The 16,019-nt window shown below is 36.6% G+C and overlaps 1 protein-coding gene across 13 annotated transcripts in view; it reads right to left on the bottom strand.

Moving 5' to 3' along the window:
• ANKS1B (ankyrin repeat and sterile alpha motif domain containing 1B) overlaps window positions 1-16,019 on the bottom strand; it is a 1,068,238-nt gene that overhangs the window by 939,117 nt on the left and 113,102 nt on the right. The window lies entirely within an intron of this gene.

Genomic DNA, 16,019 nt, shown 5'->3' with positions numbered 1-16,019 from the left:
AGTATCTTGGAAGCACGGGGACACAGGTTCAATCCCTGGCCCAGCACAATAGGTTAAGGATCTGGTGTTGTGGCAGCCGCAGTGTAGGATGCAATTGTGGCTCAGATCTGATCCCTGGCCCAGGAAGGCAGCTAAAAAAGAAAAAAAACAAACAAACAAGCAAATGAAAGCAATGTTTAAGCTGGAAAATGCTATGTGAACCCACATGATGTTAATGTTGCTATTATTTCTTTTTCATTCCTATACCACCAACCTAGCCATCAAAGCCGTCATCAACTCACATCAGAATGAGAACGCAAACCCAGTGGCACTCCCTACCTCCATCTCCTTCCCATTCTAATCCATCCTATACACAATTTTTCGTACTCATTTTTCAGTTCTTCCAAATTCTTAAGAGAAATAACATCAACATTACACCTATTTTTCCGAAGAACAAAAAACCGCAGGCACTTCCAAATGTGTCTTCTGATACCAGGAACATTAATACCAAAACCTCACAAAGACATTACATGACATCAAAATTAAAGGTAAATCCTATCATGAACATGAGAGCAAAAGTCCTAAACAAAATATCAGGAAATCAAATCCTACAATATAAAAGGATGACCAAGCTGTGTCTATTCTAGTAATGCAATATAGTTTATCACAGGAACAGAATGAAGGAGAAAAATTATATGATGATCTCAAAAGATGCAGGAGAAGCATTCTATAATATTCCACACCAATTCATGATTTTTTAAATAAAAGATACTTTAGCAAACTACCAACAAACTGGAACTGCCTTAGACTAATAAAAGAGTTTCTATTTTTTAAAAAAGAATTTAGAATTTAGAAGTTAGGAGAGTAGTAATAGTCAATGGAAATCGGTAAGGAAGAGCTTCAGGAGGGCTGATTTCTTTTTTTTTTTTTTTTGTCTTTTTAGGGCCACACCCATGGCATATGAAAGTTCCCAGGCTAGGGGTCGAATCAGAGCTGCAGATGCCAGCCTATGCCACAGCAACACCAAATCCAAGCCATGTCTTCGACCTACACCACAGCTCACAGCAACACCAGATCCCTGACCCACTGAGCAGGGCCAGAGATCAAACCCACATTCTCACTGAATCCAGTCAGGTTCGTTAACCACTAAGCCATGACGGGAACTCCTGATTTCTTGATCAGAGCGCTTATAACACAACTCAGTTTATGAGAATTCATTGAGCTATAAAAATATTATATGCATACATTCCTATATATACATTACACTTCAATTATAAATTTAAAAATAATTATTATACTTAATTGCAATCATTATACTTAATTGTACGTTAAGTAATGAAAGCTTTCTTTTTGAGACTAGAAACTAAATAAGGATGCCACTAACACACTGCTCTTCAACAATTTAAAGGAAGTCCTGGCCAGTGCAATAGGCAAGAAAAATAAATGAAAAATATAAGAAATGAAAAGGAAGAAATAAAACTGATACTATCATGTAGAAAACCCAATGGAATATACAGATAAATTATTAGAATTAAAAAGGCAACATAGTAAGATCATTGGATTTGAGGCCAAAATTTTTTAAATTGTTTCCAGATATGGCAGCAAAAAAAGACATAAATTACTTTAAATGATACCATTTATAATAATATCAACAATACAAAATATTTAGGAATAGGGAGTTCCCATCACGGCTCAGCAGAAATGAATCCGACCAGTATCCACGAGGATGCAGGTTTGATCCCTGGCCTCACTCAGTGGGTTAAGGATCTAGCACCACCACGAGCTGTGGTGAAGGTTGCAGACGCAGCTTGGATCCCATGTTGCCGTGGCTGTGGTGTAGGCCAGCGGCTGTAGCTCTGATTCAACCCCCTAGCCTGGGGAACTTTCACATGCCGTGGGCAAGGCCCTAAAAAGCAAAAAAACAAAAACAAAGACCAACCAAACAAAAACAAAAAAAAAACCAGAAATAAAACTGATGAAAAATGTATAAGAGCTCTTCAGAGAACACTATGGAACATTACTTTAAATATTTATGTACATGTATATTAAATCATCACATGAACACCTTAAAAAATCATGTTTTATAACCTAAATATATACTATTTTTCTTTTTCAATCATACCATAACAAAGCTGGGAAAACAATAAAGAAGACCTAAATATTTAGGAGATAAACCATGCTCACGGGGTAAATATTGAAAATATGTCAATCTCTCAATATTTTTATATAGATTCCATGCAATTTCAAAAAAATCCCAGATTTTTTTTTAGAAATTGACAAGCTAATTATAAAACTAATATAGGAAAACATCAAGAGAATCTTTAAGAGATGGGAAGAGGCATGCCATCAGATATCAAGATAATTGCAATAATGAAGATAGTATTGTTTTGGCACAAGGATAAATGCATGGTTCAATGAAACAGAACAGAGTACAAGATAGGGCCACATGTATGTTTTTAAAGTTGCTTTGTAGAATAGTAGAAAAAGAATGATCTTTTCCATAAATTGTGCTGGTTCAACTGAATATCAAGATGGAGAAATGAAAACTAACACAAAGCTCATAGGATTTCTAAAAATCAATTCCTAATAAATAATAGATATGACTCTCAAAGAATAATAAAACTTATAAAAGTTAACACGGAGAAATAACTCACAAACTCGACGTAGGCAAAAATGTCTTAAATTGGACAGAAAAAAGAATAACCACAAAGGAGAAGACAGATGAACTAGTTAAAATGAACAATGCCTCCTCATCAGACACTGTCAATAAAGTAAAAAGAAATCACAAATGAGAAAAGACACAGCTGCTAGAATGGCTAAATTTAAAAAACTAACAATACCAAACAGAGGTTAGGATAGGGAGCACTCATATTTCTAATAGGAGTGTAAATTTCCAATAGGAACTCTAGAAAAAGCTAAATAAATGGACACACCACCTAGTGATAAAATAAGGGGTTGATATTTAAGCAAAAACAAAACCTGGATGTTTTATTTAATCTAAACAGCCTTAGTAAAGGTAAATATGTAATTTCATTAGGCTTTCTGAAATAGTGAAAACAATTTTAAAAGATTCACATTGTTTTGGTGTATCTTCTGACATGCAGAGATCAAAGACTGGGAGTCAGTGCTCTGATCTGAAGAGAAATCAGATTACCAGCCAAAAGTATTCAGCAAATTTTGCCTCTCCTCTCTATAAACTCTGTTAGGTTTACTTATTTTTTATTTATTTATTTTAATAGTGATTTTTATTTTTTCCATTACAGCTGGTTTACAGTGTTCTGTCAATTTTCTACTGAACAGCAAGGTGACCCAGTTACACAGACATGTATACCTTCTTTTTTTCCTCACATTACCATGCTCCATCATAAGTATAGACCGGGAACTATATCTGCTAGGTTTATATTGGAAATTATCTCTTTAGGAAAATTATCATTATACCAATTCTAAGTAAACACTTTAAAATAAATCCTTGAGGATCTTATTCTCTATTCTTCCCAACAGTGGCTATATTATAAGCTGAAGGTTTTTTCATATAATTTCCAAATCTATGTTCCATGTTTGTCTGTCAGAACGCAAATCTTAGCTTAAAAATCTTGGCTTAGTCATATGCAAACTATGTGGGCTTGGGTATATTTTTTTTTCCTTTTTTTTTTTTTTTGGCCACACCCACAGCATGCAAAATTTCTGGGCCTGGGATCAAACTCAAGCCACAGTGTTGACTGCATGGAAACATTAACTGCTAAGCCACTAGGGAACTCCTGAGCAAGTATCTTAATGTGTGCTTCAGTTTTCACAACCAGAAAATGGAGATGATATTTCTAGTACGTACCTCATAGGACTGTTATGAGAATTAAATGCAGTAACACATGTATCACTTAGCACTGTGTCTATGCGTTAGGTAAATTATTATAATTATCTTTGCCCACCTATTTGTTTTTAGAAATAAAACAATATAATGCTGCTTAGAAGTTTTGTGAGCATGAGGTGAAATGTTGATATTATGGCTTCCTTTGGGGTGATGGGGTTGAGAAGTAACTTGCATTAGAGGATTTTTAGATATCAGTATACAGAAATCTCTTCTTTAGAGTCATTCAGTTCATTCAGAGATGAATGTATTGATCTCCTACCTGGAAAAAACTGTCTAAGTGATGCTATGCAAAAGAACTGCTACATGGGTTCAACTGTTATGCATATAAACTTTCTTTTTTTATTTTTTTAATAATTATTTTTATTTTTTCCATTATAGCCGGTTTACAGTGTTCTGTCAATTTTCTGCTGTATAGCAAGGTGACTCAGTCATGTATGTGACACATACACATTCTTTTTTCCCACATTATCATGCCCCATCATAAGCGACTAGATATACTTCCCAGTGCTATACAGCAGGATCTCACTGCTTATCCATTCCAAAGGCAATAGTTTGCATCTATTAACCCCAAATTCCCAATCCATCCCACTTCCTCCCCCTCCCCCTTGGCAACCACAGGTCTGTTCTCCGTGTCCACGATTTTCTTTCTGTGGAAAGGTTCATTTGTGCCGTGGATTAGATTCCAGATATAAGCGAAATCATGTGGTATTTGTCTTTCTCTTTCAGATTTACTTCACTTAGTATGAGAGTCTCTAGTTCCATCCATGTTGCTGCTCAGCCATAAAAAAAGAACAAAATAATGCCATATAAACTCTCTATGCCTTTATTTTCTGCCTCAAGACTCATCCCTGCCTTCAAGTATATCTAATATCTCAAGCCCTTCAAATATTTAAAGATAGCCATTATTTTGTTCCTGAGTCTTCCCAAGTCTTCTCTTCTCTAGCTAGCCATACCCACCTCCTTCACCTGTCTACATATACTTCATTCATTTTTTTAATTCATTCATTCATTCAAGAATGTTGTGACAGTTAACACGTGTTAACTTGTATAAACCACAGTACCCAGATATTTGGTCAAAGGTTATTCTAGATGTTTTTGTGAAGGTATTTTTTTTAGATGATAGTAGTTTTAAATTAGTAGACATTGAGGAAGGCGGAATACCCTCCCTAATGTGGAAAGGCCTCCTCTAATCAGTTGAAGGCCTTAATAAAAAGGAATAATCTCCCAGAAGAAAAGAGGCAATTTCGCCAGCAGACCAACTTTGGACTCAACCTGCAATTCAGCATACTGGTCTAGTCTATTTTGGTCTAATCAAGACTCCACAATCACCAATTTCTTAAAATAAATTTCTCTTTCTATATTCCTACATACATCCTGTTGGTTCTGTTTCTCTGGAGAACTTTGACTAATACAATTTTGTCCCAGGAACACAAGAAGGACCCACTACACACCTGTGTGAATCACCCAGTCTAAATTTACCTTGTTACAGCCACATAACGCTTTAAACTCTGTCCCAACCATACCGGCTATCTCAAATGCTATCTGAACAGAATTCAGAATAAAATAAACCAAGATTTTTTCACATCCCTAATTCTAGCTACTATTGTTTCCTTAATGTGACCAAAGAGTAGCTGAAACACATCACTACTTATTTTGAGCTTACCATGATAAAATCCTATAAGCTTCCCATAGGAATTGCTGCCAAGCCACATCTCACAAATTCTGCTTTTGCACAACTGTTTTTTTGTGGCCTACATACAATACATAACATTTGTTCCTAATAAATTTTATCCTTGATGTTTATTTTTTCATTGAATGCTGTCAAAATCTTTTGGAATCCTTATTCTCCACTCAATATATTTACAAACTCTCAGCTTCATATTAATGAAATATTAGTATTTAAAAACCTAAAAAATATACAGCTTAGATCAAGAGAACTCTCTGACAACATCAACCTTAAAAAAGCCTTAATTCAAATAGTATTCGCATAAATATGCTATTGAAGTTCTCAGAGAGGATCTGATATATAAGGAAGACAGGACGCATATTGCTCTAGACAGACCTAGTTTCAAGTGCTCCCTCTAAACTCACAAGTTTTATAACTAGAAAAACTGCTTATTCCTCAAAGAGTCAGTAAAATGGGGAAAATAAAACTCACATCACAAGATTGCTGTGAGGATTAAAATACACAGAAGGCACTTGACACAGTGTCTAGCACACAGCAGGTATCTGACATGTGTCTTCCTTGAAGCATACAGTAAGTATTCAGAAAGAATTAGATACATTCTTGTTTCACAGTCCCTTGGATTAACATATAGCCTAAATCATTTAGCCACTCATGGTACTGAAGGAGGAAGAGAGAAGAAGGGAGGGAGGAAATACAGAGAGATGAATGACTTGAAGTTGCTGCTCAAAGTTTTAATAATGACAACGATTACTTTGGAATTTGAATATACATCCAGGGAAATAAGAGACTACTGTTAAAGGCTGAAAATTCTTTAGAAGATATGCAATAGCTTAGAAAAACACCTTCATTCAGTCTCTCGCCAAATTGCAACTAATGCCAGGAGAGGAATAAATGCAGTGATGTTTGGGATTTGGTTAGACATTTGGTTAAACATTTAAATTGCATTTCAAAATGCTGGATTTGGCAAAAGCTAAAATGAATTTTGACAAGTCCTTGACTTTTTATTTGCATTCAAGGGAAAACTAGCTTGTAGATTTGAATCATTTAGATTTGACTCATTAAAATGTATGCAGCGTTTTTATCAAGCCACAAAAACTCTGTCCCAAATCATTTACAGCTTAACTCAGGAAAAAAAATGTTATATAAACCACAACTCTCAAACATTAAGTTGCTGAGACCTGGAAGAAGTGATTAACTCAGGCCTCATGAAAGAAAGAAATTTTGAAGAAGTAATTAAAGGAATAAAATAGCACTGAATAAACAGGAAATGGAAAACCATGTAGACAAAAGTGATATTACATAATAGCTGACAAGGACAAATTTCATTTATTAGATTTTGACTTAAAGATATTTTTCTAAAATGTGTGGAAAAACAAAGGGCTCTTCAGAGCATCCATGAAATTACTACCAGGATATATTTACTCAACGAATGTTTACTGTGTGTCTCCACATGCAAATCTCTAACAAAACCTGGGATGAAAAGGTGATTATCACCTCACACATGTCAAAATGGCTGTTAGCAAAAAGCTAACAAATGAAAAGTGCTGGCAAGGATGTGCAAACAAGGGAATCCTCTGGCACTGTCAGTAGGAATGTAAATTGGTATGGCCACTATGGAAAAGAGTATGGAACTTCCTCAAAAAATTACAAATAGAAATACCACATGATCTAGCAATTCCACTTCAGAGTATTTTTCTGAAAAAAAAAACAAAAAAACACTAATTTGAAAAGATGCATACACTCCTATATTCATTGCGGCATTATTTATAACAGCCTAGATAGATAAGCAATCTGACTATCACATAACATGACTATACACACAATGGAATATCACTGAAATTCCACTGAAAATTGAAAAAACTAAATCTTTTTGAATTTGTGACAATATGGACAGAACTTAGAGGGTATTAGGCTAAGAGAAGTCAGACAGAGAAAGACAAATACCATATAATCATATATACATGGATTATATATTTATAATCACTTATACATGGAATCCAAAAATTAAAATGAACAAATATAACAAAATAGAAACAGACTCATAAATACAGACAACTGATGGTTACCAGAGGAGAGGGGGTAAGGGAATGAATGAAGTAGCTGAGGGATATTAAGAGGTATAAACTTCAAGTCAAAAAATAAATAAGTCATGGAGATGTAATATACAGCATAGAGAATACAGTCAATATTACTGTAATAACCTTGTATGGTGACAGATGATAACTAGACTTATGGCGGTCAATTTGCAATGTGCAAACTAGTGAATTATGATGTATACCTGCAACTATATAATACAGTAAGTCAATTATACTTCAATTTAAAAACACTGGTAAATAATGCTGAGCAGCCTCAGTATGTCTTCTGAAAGCTTACAGTATATGGAGAAAATTTCTATTTTTAAATCAATTTTATTGAGATGTAATTTACCTACAATACCAATTTTACATGTATAATTCACTGAGTTTTGACAAATGTATATAGTCACATAAACACCATCTCTCTAATTATGATATAGTATATTTTCATCACCCTACATTAATTTTTTTTTCAAAGTTATTTTTGGCTGCTGTGTGCAGCAGCTTGGTGGGGGATCTCAGTTCCCAGACCAGGGCTCAAACTCAGGCCACAGGGTGAAAATACTGAGTCCTAATCATTAGACCACAAGAGAACTCTTAGTTTTTTTTTTAAAGGGTGAAAACACAAAATAATTACAAATTGCAATAAGAGCTAGGAAGGATAAAGATGCAGGAAGTAGTCTTATAATACATAGATTACTAATTGTAATTTTGGGAGTATTAATTTAAAAAATTACAGATTGTCAAATTCATAGAGACTTTGAAGCTCATCACATTCAGTTTCCATGAGGAACCTAAGGCATCAATAATTAAAATGCTGTGATCAAGGCAAGAGACAAAGGCAAAATCTAGACCTGAACACAGGTTTCCTAACTCCATATCCTACATCCATTCTTCATTCAACTTTCACTAAGCATCTGCTATGATTAGGAACTATGCTCAGTGCTGAAGAAGAGTCAAAAATTAAAAACACCCCTTCCCACCTCTCAAACTGCTAACCATCCCAGAAGGGACATAAGCATGCAAAAAAAAGAATCACCAAAAGATAAATGATATAAAAGACGTTTGCAAAATTCTGTAGCATCAAGAAGGGAGACCCTAACTCTGCTTAGGAAGATCTTGCTTGGATGGCTTCACTTCAGCCAAATCATATGAAATGAGTAAGATTTGTCCCATAAGACAAAAAGAAGGACAGCACTTCAGAAAGAGTAAAGCAAAGGTGCAGAAAAAAAACCAGTGTGAAAGAACACTGTATGTTCAGGGTATAAGTATAAAAAGTATCGGGATTCCTCTACTTTTGAGCTTTATTTTTCTTATTTTCATCAAAGTAATACATGCACATGGTAAAGTAGTACGAAAAGACTTAAAACAGTCCTACTGGCAAACTCTCTCCTGGTCACGCCACCATCAAGGCTTTCCCATTCCCAGATGTAACCACATTATGCACATTCAGCTGTTGCTTTTGGCATTTAACTCTGTGTTTCTAAATCATGAGTATATACTGATATATTGGTATCCTCCATGCTATGAGAATTTTCATTTTATTCCCACTTTACCTTTCCCACCACGGTTGAAATATTATTTGGGGCTATATCTATAATTATTTTTATAAGGACTAAATAAATATTGCTTACTAATCAAAGCATTATACTATATTTCCTTTATGTAACAACTTTTTTCTAAAGTTGATCTGCATGCACTTTATTATTCTTTTTCAGTCTCGGGGTAAATCTTCCCCTACATTCCAATAGCTCTAGAGACATTCAATACAATTTTTCTTAAAGTCAAGCCTATCAGGTAATTTTTTCTTTCCTGTGGTGATGCCCCTGCTCCAATCTTTACTGGACCCCTGGGCTATCGTAGGAATTACTTTCCTTCACAGTTATTCAGTCATTGCTCTATATCTTCTAGTTTCTAATGCTGCTATTGAGAAATCTGATTCCATTCTTATTCCTGAACGTTACATGTGATTTTTTTTGGTCCTCCAGAAGTATATGAGTTAGGATGGTATTTAGTTGCAGGTAAAAGAAAATCCAACATATAATAGCTTAACCAAATAGGGAATCTCCCCATCCCCCAATGTCACAAGAAATCCAGAGATGTGTAGTGACTGACATCATAGATTCATCAATTCAAGCATATCAGACTTGAGATTTGATGGACAAAAAATGACTACTGTAACTCCAGTCACTTTGGTCACATTCCAGGTAGAAGAGGAAAGAGAAGTATAGCCTATATCAGAAAACAAAATTCTTCTAGACATTCTTCAGCACACTTCTATTTAACATTTAAAAGACTAACACTTTATCACACATGCATACTTAGCTACAAGGAAGTTTAAAAACGCAAGTCTTTTATCTTTTCAGCCTCTTAAATTAAGAAAAGTAAGGGTGGAGTTCCCACTGTGGCACAGTGGGTTAAGGATCCGACTGCTGCAGTTCAAGTCACTGCAGAGGCACAAGTTTGATCCCCGGCCTGGAAACATCCATATGCCACAGGTGCAGAGAAGAAAGGAAGGAAGGAAGGAAGGAAGGAAGGAAGGAAGGAAGGAAGGAAGGAAGGAAGGAAGGAAGGAAGGAAGGAAGGAAATCAAAGGTAACAGGAGGGAGCTCCCGTCGTGGCGCAGTGGTTAACGAATCTGACTAGGAACCATGAGGTTGCGGGTTCAGTCCCTGCCCTTGCTCAGTGGGTTAAGGATCCGGCGTTGCCGTGAGCTGTGGTGTAGGTTGCAGACGCGGCTCGGATCCCGCATTGCTGTGGCTCTGGCGTAGGCCGGTGGCGACAGCTCCGATTCAACCCCTATATGCCGAGGGAGCAGCCCAAGAAATAGCAACAACAACAACAAAAAGACAAAAAGACAAAAAAAAAAAAAAAAAAGGTAACAGGAGAAAGAAAGAAAAGGGAGGAGGGAGTGGGAGGGATGGGGAGCTTGGGGTTATCAGACACAACTTAGAATAGATTTACAAGGAGATCCTGGGGAGTAGCATTGAGAACTATGTCTAGATACTCATGTTGCAACAGAACAAAGGGTGGGGAAAAAATGTAAATGTAATGTATATATGTAAGAATAACTTGATCCCCTTGCTGTACAGTGGGAAAATAAAATAAAAAATAAATAAATAAATGTCATCATAAGGGGGAAAAAAGAAAAGAAAAGAAAGAAAGAAAGGAAGGAAGGAAGGAAGGAAATCAAAGGTAACAGGAGATTACAGTGGGTTGAAGGAGCCAAAATAGAGTATGAAATTGTAGTATGATGTGTTTTGGTGTGGGTCTTTTTTCAATCCCTTGTGCTGGGCATTCTGTGAGTCCTTTCACATTTTGAAACACGTTTTCAGTCCTGGCAAGTTTCCTTTTCAAATTTATTTGATAATTTCCTCCCTTTGGTTTTCCCTGTTTTCTTACTTGGGAGCCCTTAGAAGTCTGATGCTGGATCTCAGTTGTTGATTATATTTCTTCTCCTGTTTTTCTGGGAGATTTCCTCATCTGAAGTTAACTCTTCCATTGAATATTTTACTTCTTCGGGTGTTTTCTTATTCTCCCTCTTCCTTATTCATACCACTACATTATTTTAGAGATGCAAAATTACTCATCTCTCTAAGGATATTGATTATGTTTTCTTGATGGTTTCTTCTTTTTCCTGACAGTCAGTCTCTCTTTTTCTGTTTATTTCTTGGCTTTGATCTCTCTTCCTATTAGAGGCTGTCCTCAACTGACTGTTGGTAATTGGTTCTATGTTCATATCTAAGAATGAGATACTAAAAAAAAAAAAAAAAAAAAAGAAAAGAAAAAGAAATGGAAGCTGTGTGCATCCAATAAGCTCTGTAAGACAATCAGGAGGCCAGTTGGTTTTCTTTTTCTCAGGTAAGCCCACAAGTAAATTACCTACAGAGATTTTCTCTGGAGTGCGTAATTTCTTTCAAGAAGGAACTTCCAATCACCTGCCTGAGGAAGTGTGAGGACAGAAAGTGGTTCTAGGTCTTGTTACTAATATTGTAGAGTTAAGCATAGGGAGGGAGCTAGAAGCATCACTAATATGCAGGCTTCCACTTAATTCTCCCATCTACCCTCTCTCTGCAGTCTCCCAGGTTTACTTCTTATAGATTATAACCTCCATATACTTCAGGTATAGGGAACTGGCAGTTGTTAGTGACCAGAAATATGGTTAATTTCAAACAATCCTCCTTTTCACTTCCCACCTCACCCCTCCCCCACAATCTCACTCCACCTTCTGTAATACCTAGCGCCTCTGATTCCTGAGGCTTTCTCAGATTCTGCTGGATGAATCCATTTTTTTTATAACTGCTATGTCCCTCTACAGATGGTTAGACTTGACATTCTCACTGCTAAGACAATTCGTCCATCTGTTTTCCATCCTCCTATCATGTAGATGAGAGTCTGAGATACCTCCTAGTTTTACTAAAAATGGAACGTGTGTGTCTACACTTTTTCTGTTGTTTTAAGTGATTTCTGGTAAGAAAAGTACCTTTTCTGTCATTTTGAAATAGATAAGTCTCTAGGAATTTAAGATTTAAAAATATTCATAGATATGAACAAAATATGCTGCACAGAAAAACACTACCCACTAATAACAGATAGAATTGGTGATCATACCAGCAGTTTAGAAAGGCTATTATATTGCTGATTATCCATTTCTGGTAATACGATGCTGTCACTAAAAGCATAAATTCTGAGGTCAAACTACCTAGCTTGGAATTCTGTATCTACCACTTCAGTAGCCATTTGGTCTTAAACAAATTCTGTTTATATCAATCTCTTAAACTGAAAAATGGAGAATGGTGGTGAGAATTAGGTGAACAAGCACCTGGCACATAAATAATAGATAAATACCATTTACTATTATTTACTCCAACAGATCTGATATTCTGAAGTAGTGAGAGTGATAAGCACTGTTCTAAGTACTTTACAGGTATTAACTTATTGAATCTTAAAAATAATACTATAAGGTAGGTACTATTACCAGGTCAGTTTTATAAAGGCTGAAAGTGATGCACAGATAGGTTGAATAATTTGTCCAATGTCACAGCCAAAGGTAAATAAATAGGAGTCAATTCCAAGTAAACCAGTTCCCAGAATCTTTGATCCTAACAACGTATACTACACTGCACACGAACAATATCATTCAAATTTCAGTTCCCAGGTTCTCTTCGGTTCTCTTAGGGAATCAATTAAGTTATATTTGGTATCAACCAAAAACTTAGAGAAACATTCCAAAATGTCACTGAGAAATCTGAACCAAATTATTTCTCCTTTTAACAGCCTTCTATGTAAAGAAAGGGGTACAGAATGGTTATGTACATGTGATGCTCATTTCCATAATGAATAAGAACACAAAACATAAAAAATATCATGCAGTTTTTAAGTCTACTGCCCCCAAAGCATTCACTGTGATCATATCCTTTATCATACGGTACTATGTTTTCTAAGCCTTTTTTTACAAATTGAAAGATTTGTAAAAATGAAAACTCACCTTCCTCTCCCAAGAGCCCCATCAAGATATGCAATTAATTAACTAAGCAATTAGCCATGAAAGGTGAAAGCTAAAATCAAGCACAAATACATAATTTTGTGATTGCTTTTCCCCCACTAAAACCACTAGCCAGAATTTAACAATAATGTGTCCTCTGGGTTCTGGTACTGGGTAAGACAGAAAAAGCATGTTCCATTCTATCTCTCCCAGTGAATATAGCTATAACACCTGGACGGACAGCATAGAGCAGATATTTGGAAGCTCAAAGGAGTAAATAATAGCAGGTAGACTGGAAAAGACCAGAATTCAAAATACCAACAGTGGGTTTCTTGTTTTTCCTTCAGTATCTCTAGCCTGGATTCAAGGCATACCAAAACTAAGGGTAGACGCTGAGACATGAACAAAGAGAGTTCTACAGAAGCCTGCCAGTTCTGGCTCAACAAGTAGGAAAAGGAGTTCCTAACACTCAAGAGAGTGGACGAAAACCCAGTTTTTCTTTTTTTATTTTTATTTTTTAATTTTCTCTTCTCTCACGCCTCAGTCTTCAGGCTGCGGTGGTGGCGGCAGCAAGAGTGACAGCAGGAAGGACTTTAGGGGTGCCTAAAACCTGGAGGAAGGAGAAAATCCTTTCCTACAGGAGGATCTGTGGCCCAAAAAGAAGTAAACTTTTTCTTTTTTTTTTTTGTCTTTTTAGGGCCTTACCCATGGTATATAGAAGTTCCCAGGCTAGGGATCGAATTGGAGCTACAGCTGCCAGCCATAGCCACAGCCAGAGCTATGCCAGATCCGAGCCAGGTCTGCAACCTATGCTGCAGCTCACAGCTCAGCTGGATCCTTAGCCCATTGAGTGAGCCAGGGATTGAACCCGCATTCTTATGGATACTATCGGGTTCTTAACCTCCTGAGCCACAATGGGAACTCTGAGAGGTAAACTCATGTGCTTTTTTCTTCCTCTCTGTCTGCCTCCCTCTTGGCTCTGAATCTAGATACAACCCTGGCATATGTGTGGCACAAAAGGATAACAAAAGCCCCAGTTTTCTTCCAGAGAAACAAAAGTATTAGGGATATTGTAGAAAGGGGAAAGCTTAGGATAAGAACTCCCCACAAGTTGCACACATATGGCTATGATCCTAGACACCACAACGAAGACTTGAGACTTAAGCTAAATTATAGACCACTACCTAGATCTCAGACTGGCCAGTTGGTTGCAAACACATGAAACAGATCAAAATAGAAAAGCAAAGGCTATTGCTACTTGGAATTGACACTGAAACCAAAAACTACCAGAAGGTCAAAACTTGCAACCTGAACTCTGGGTGGATTACCTGATAAAATTTTTACAATCATCAAAATTTTACATAGAGTATAAATAAGATTCAGAGTCTTATAACACAGTATGTCCAGAATATAATACAAAGTAACGCAGCGTTACAAAGAACCATGGGAGTTCCAACTTAGATGGGAGAATAAAATTAGACATCAATGCCAAGATGACACATGTTAGAATTACCTGACAATGTTAAAGTAGGTATTAAAAAAACTCTTGGGGGAGTTCCTGTGTGGCTCAGTGGTAATGAATCCAACTAGTATCCAACTAGTATCTATGAGGATTCAGATTCAATCCCTGGCCTTGTTCAGTAGGTTAAGGATTTGGCATTGCCGAGAACTGTGGTAGAGGTCACAGGTGAGGCTCAGATCTGGCGTTGCTGTCACTGTGACTGTGGGGTAGGCCAGAAGCTGCAGCTCTGATTCGACCCCTAGCCTGGGAACTTCCATATGCCGCAGGTGCAGCCCTAAAAGGAAAAAAAAAAAAAAAAATTGGGCAAAAGATTCAAAAAAATAACTTCACTGAAGGAGATTCACAGGTAGTAAATGAGCACAAAAAAATGATGCTGAACATCATCAGTCACCAGAATAATGCAAATAAAAATAAATCCACAATGAGATGCCATTATACACCTATTACGATGAGAAAAAACTGACAATTCCAGGTATTAACAAGATGCAGAGCAACTGAAACACTCAAATATTGCTAGTGGGAATGAAAACTAATACAACCACGTTAAAAAACAGTTTGGAAGTGTCTAATAAATTTAAAATTCTGTGAAGTTCCATTTATCATATGATCCAATTCCACTCTCAAGTATTCACCCAAGAGAAATAAATATTTGATTTCACACAAGCCTGAATATGAATATTTACCACTGCTTTATTCATGAACACAAAAAAAAAAAACAGAAGAAAAAAAGCAATGTCCTTAAACTGGTAAATGGATAAATACACTGTAGTATTCATAAAAAGAATACTACTCACCAATAAAAATGAATGAACTGTGAATACAGAGTATGGATGAATCACAAAGCCCAGAGGTGCTTAGCAACCAAGGCCTGGGAAAATGGCTCCCACAAAGACGGGTGGCGAGAAAAGGGGGCGGTGCACCATCACCTGAGGTCGGGGCCAGGGAATACGCTATCAACATTCACAAATGCATCCATGCAGTGGGATGTTTTTGTTTTTTTTTTTTCTTGGTCTTTTTTGTCTTTTTAGGACGGCACCTACAGCACATGGAGGTTCCCAGGCTAGGGGTCTAATCAGAGCTATTGCCGCTGGCCTACACCACAGCCACAGCAACATCAGATCCGAGCTGCGTCTGTAGCCTACACCACAGCTCACAGCAACACCGGATCCTTAACCCACCGAGCGAGGCCAGGGATCGAACCCGAGACCTCATGGTTCCTAGCCGGATTCGTTTCTGCTGTGTCAGGAACTCCATTTTTTTACTTCTTTAAAGGCTCTAAGCTCCTGCATTTTTATATTCCTTTCTTAGTGCCTTGGCTAATTTTATTTATCCTATAGGTCTCAGTTTAAATACTGTTTCCTCATAAAAGTCTTCACTGCTTTTACTTCATAACACTTCCCACA

The sequence above is a fragment of the Sus scrofa genome, chromosome 5 (genome assembly GCF_000003025.6).
Source record: "Sus scrofa isolate TJ Tabasco breed Duroc chromosome 5, Sscrofa11.1, whole genome shotgun sequence".
Taxonomy (NCBI): Eukaryota; Metazoa; Chordata; class Mammalia; order Artiodactyla; family Suidae; genus Sus; species Sus scrofa.
Note: the sequence above shows the minus strand (reverse complement) of the source record. Positions and strands in the feature narration are given on the sequence as shown.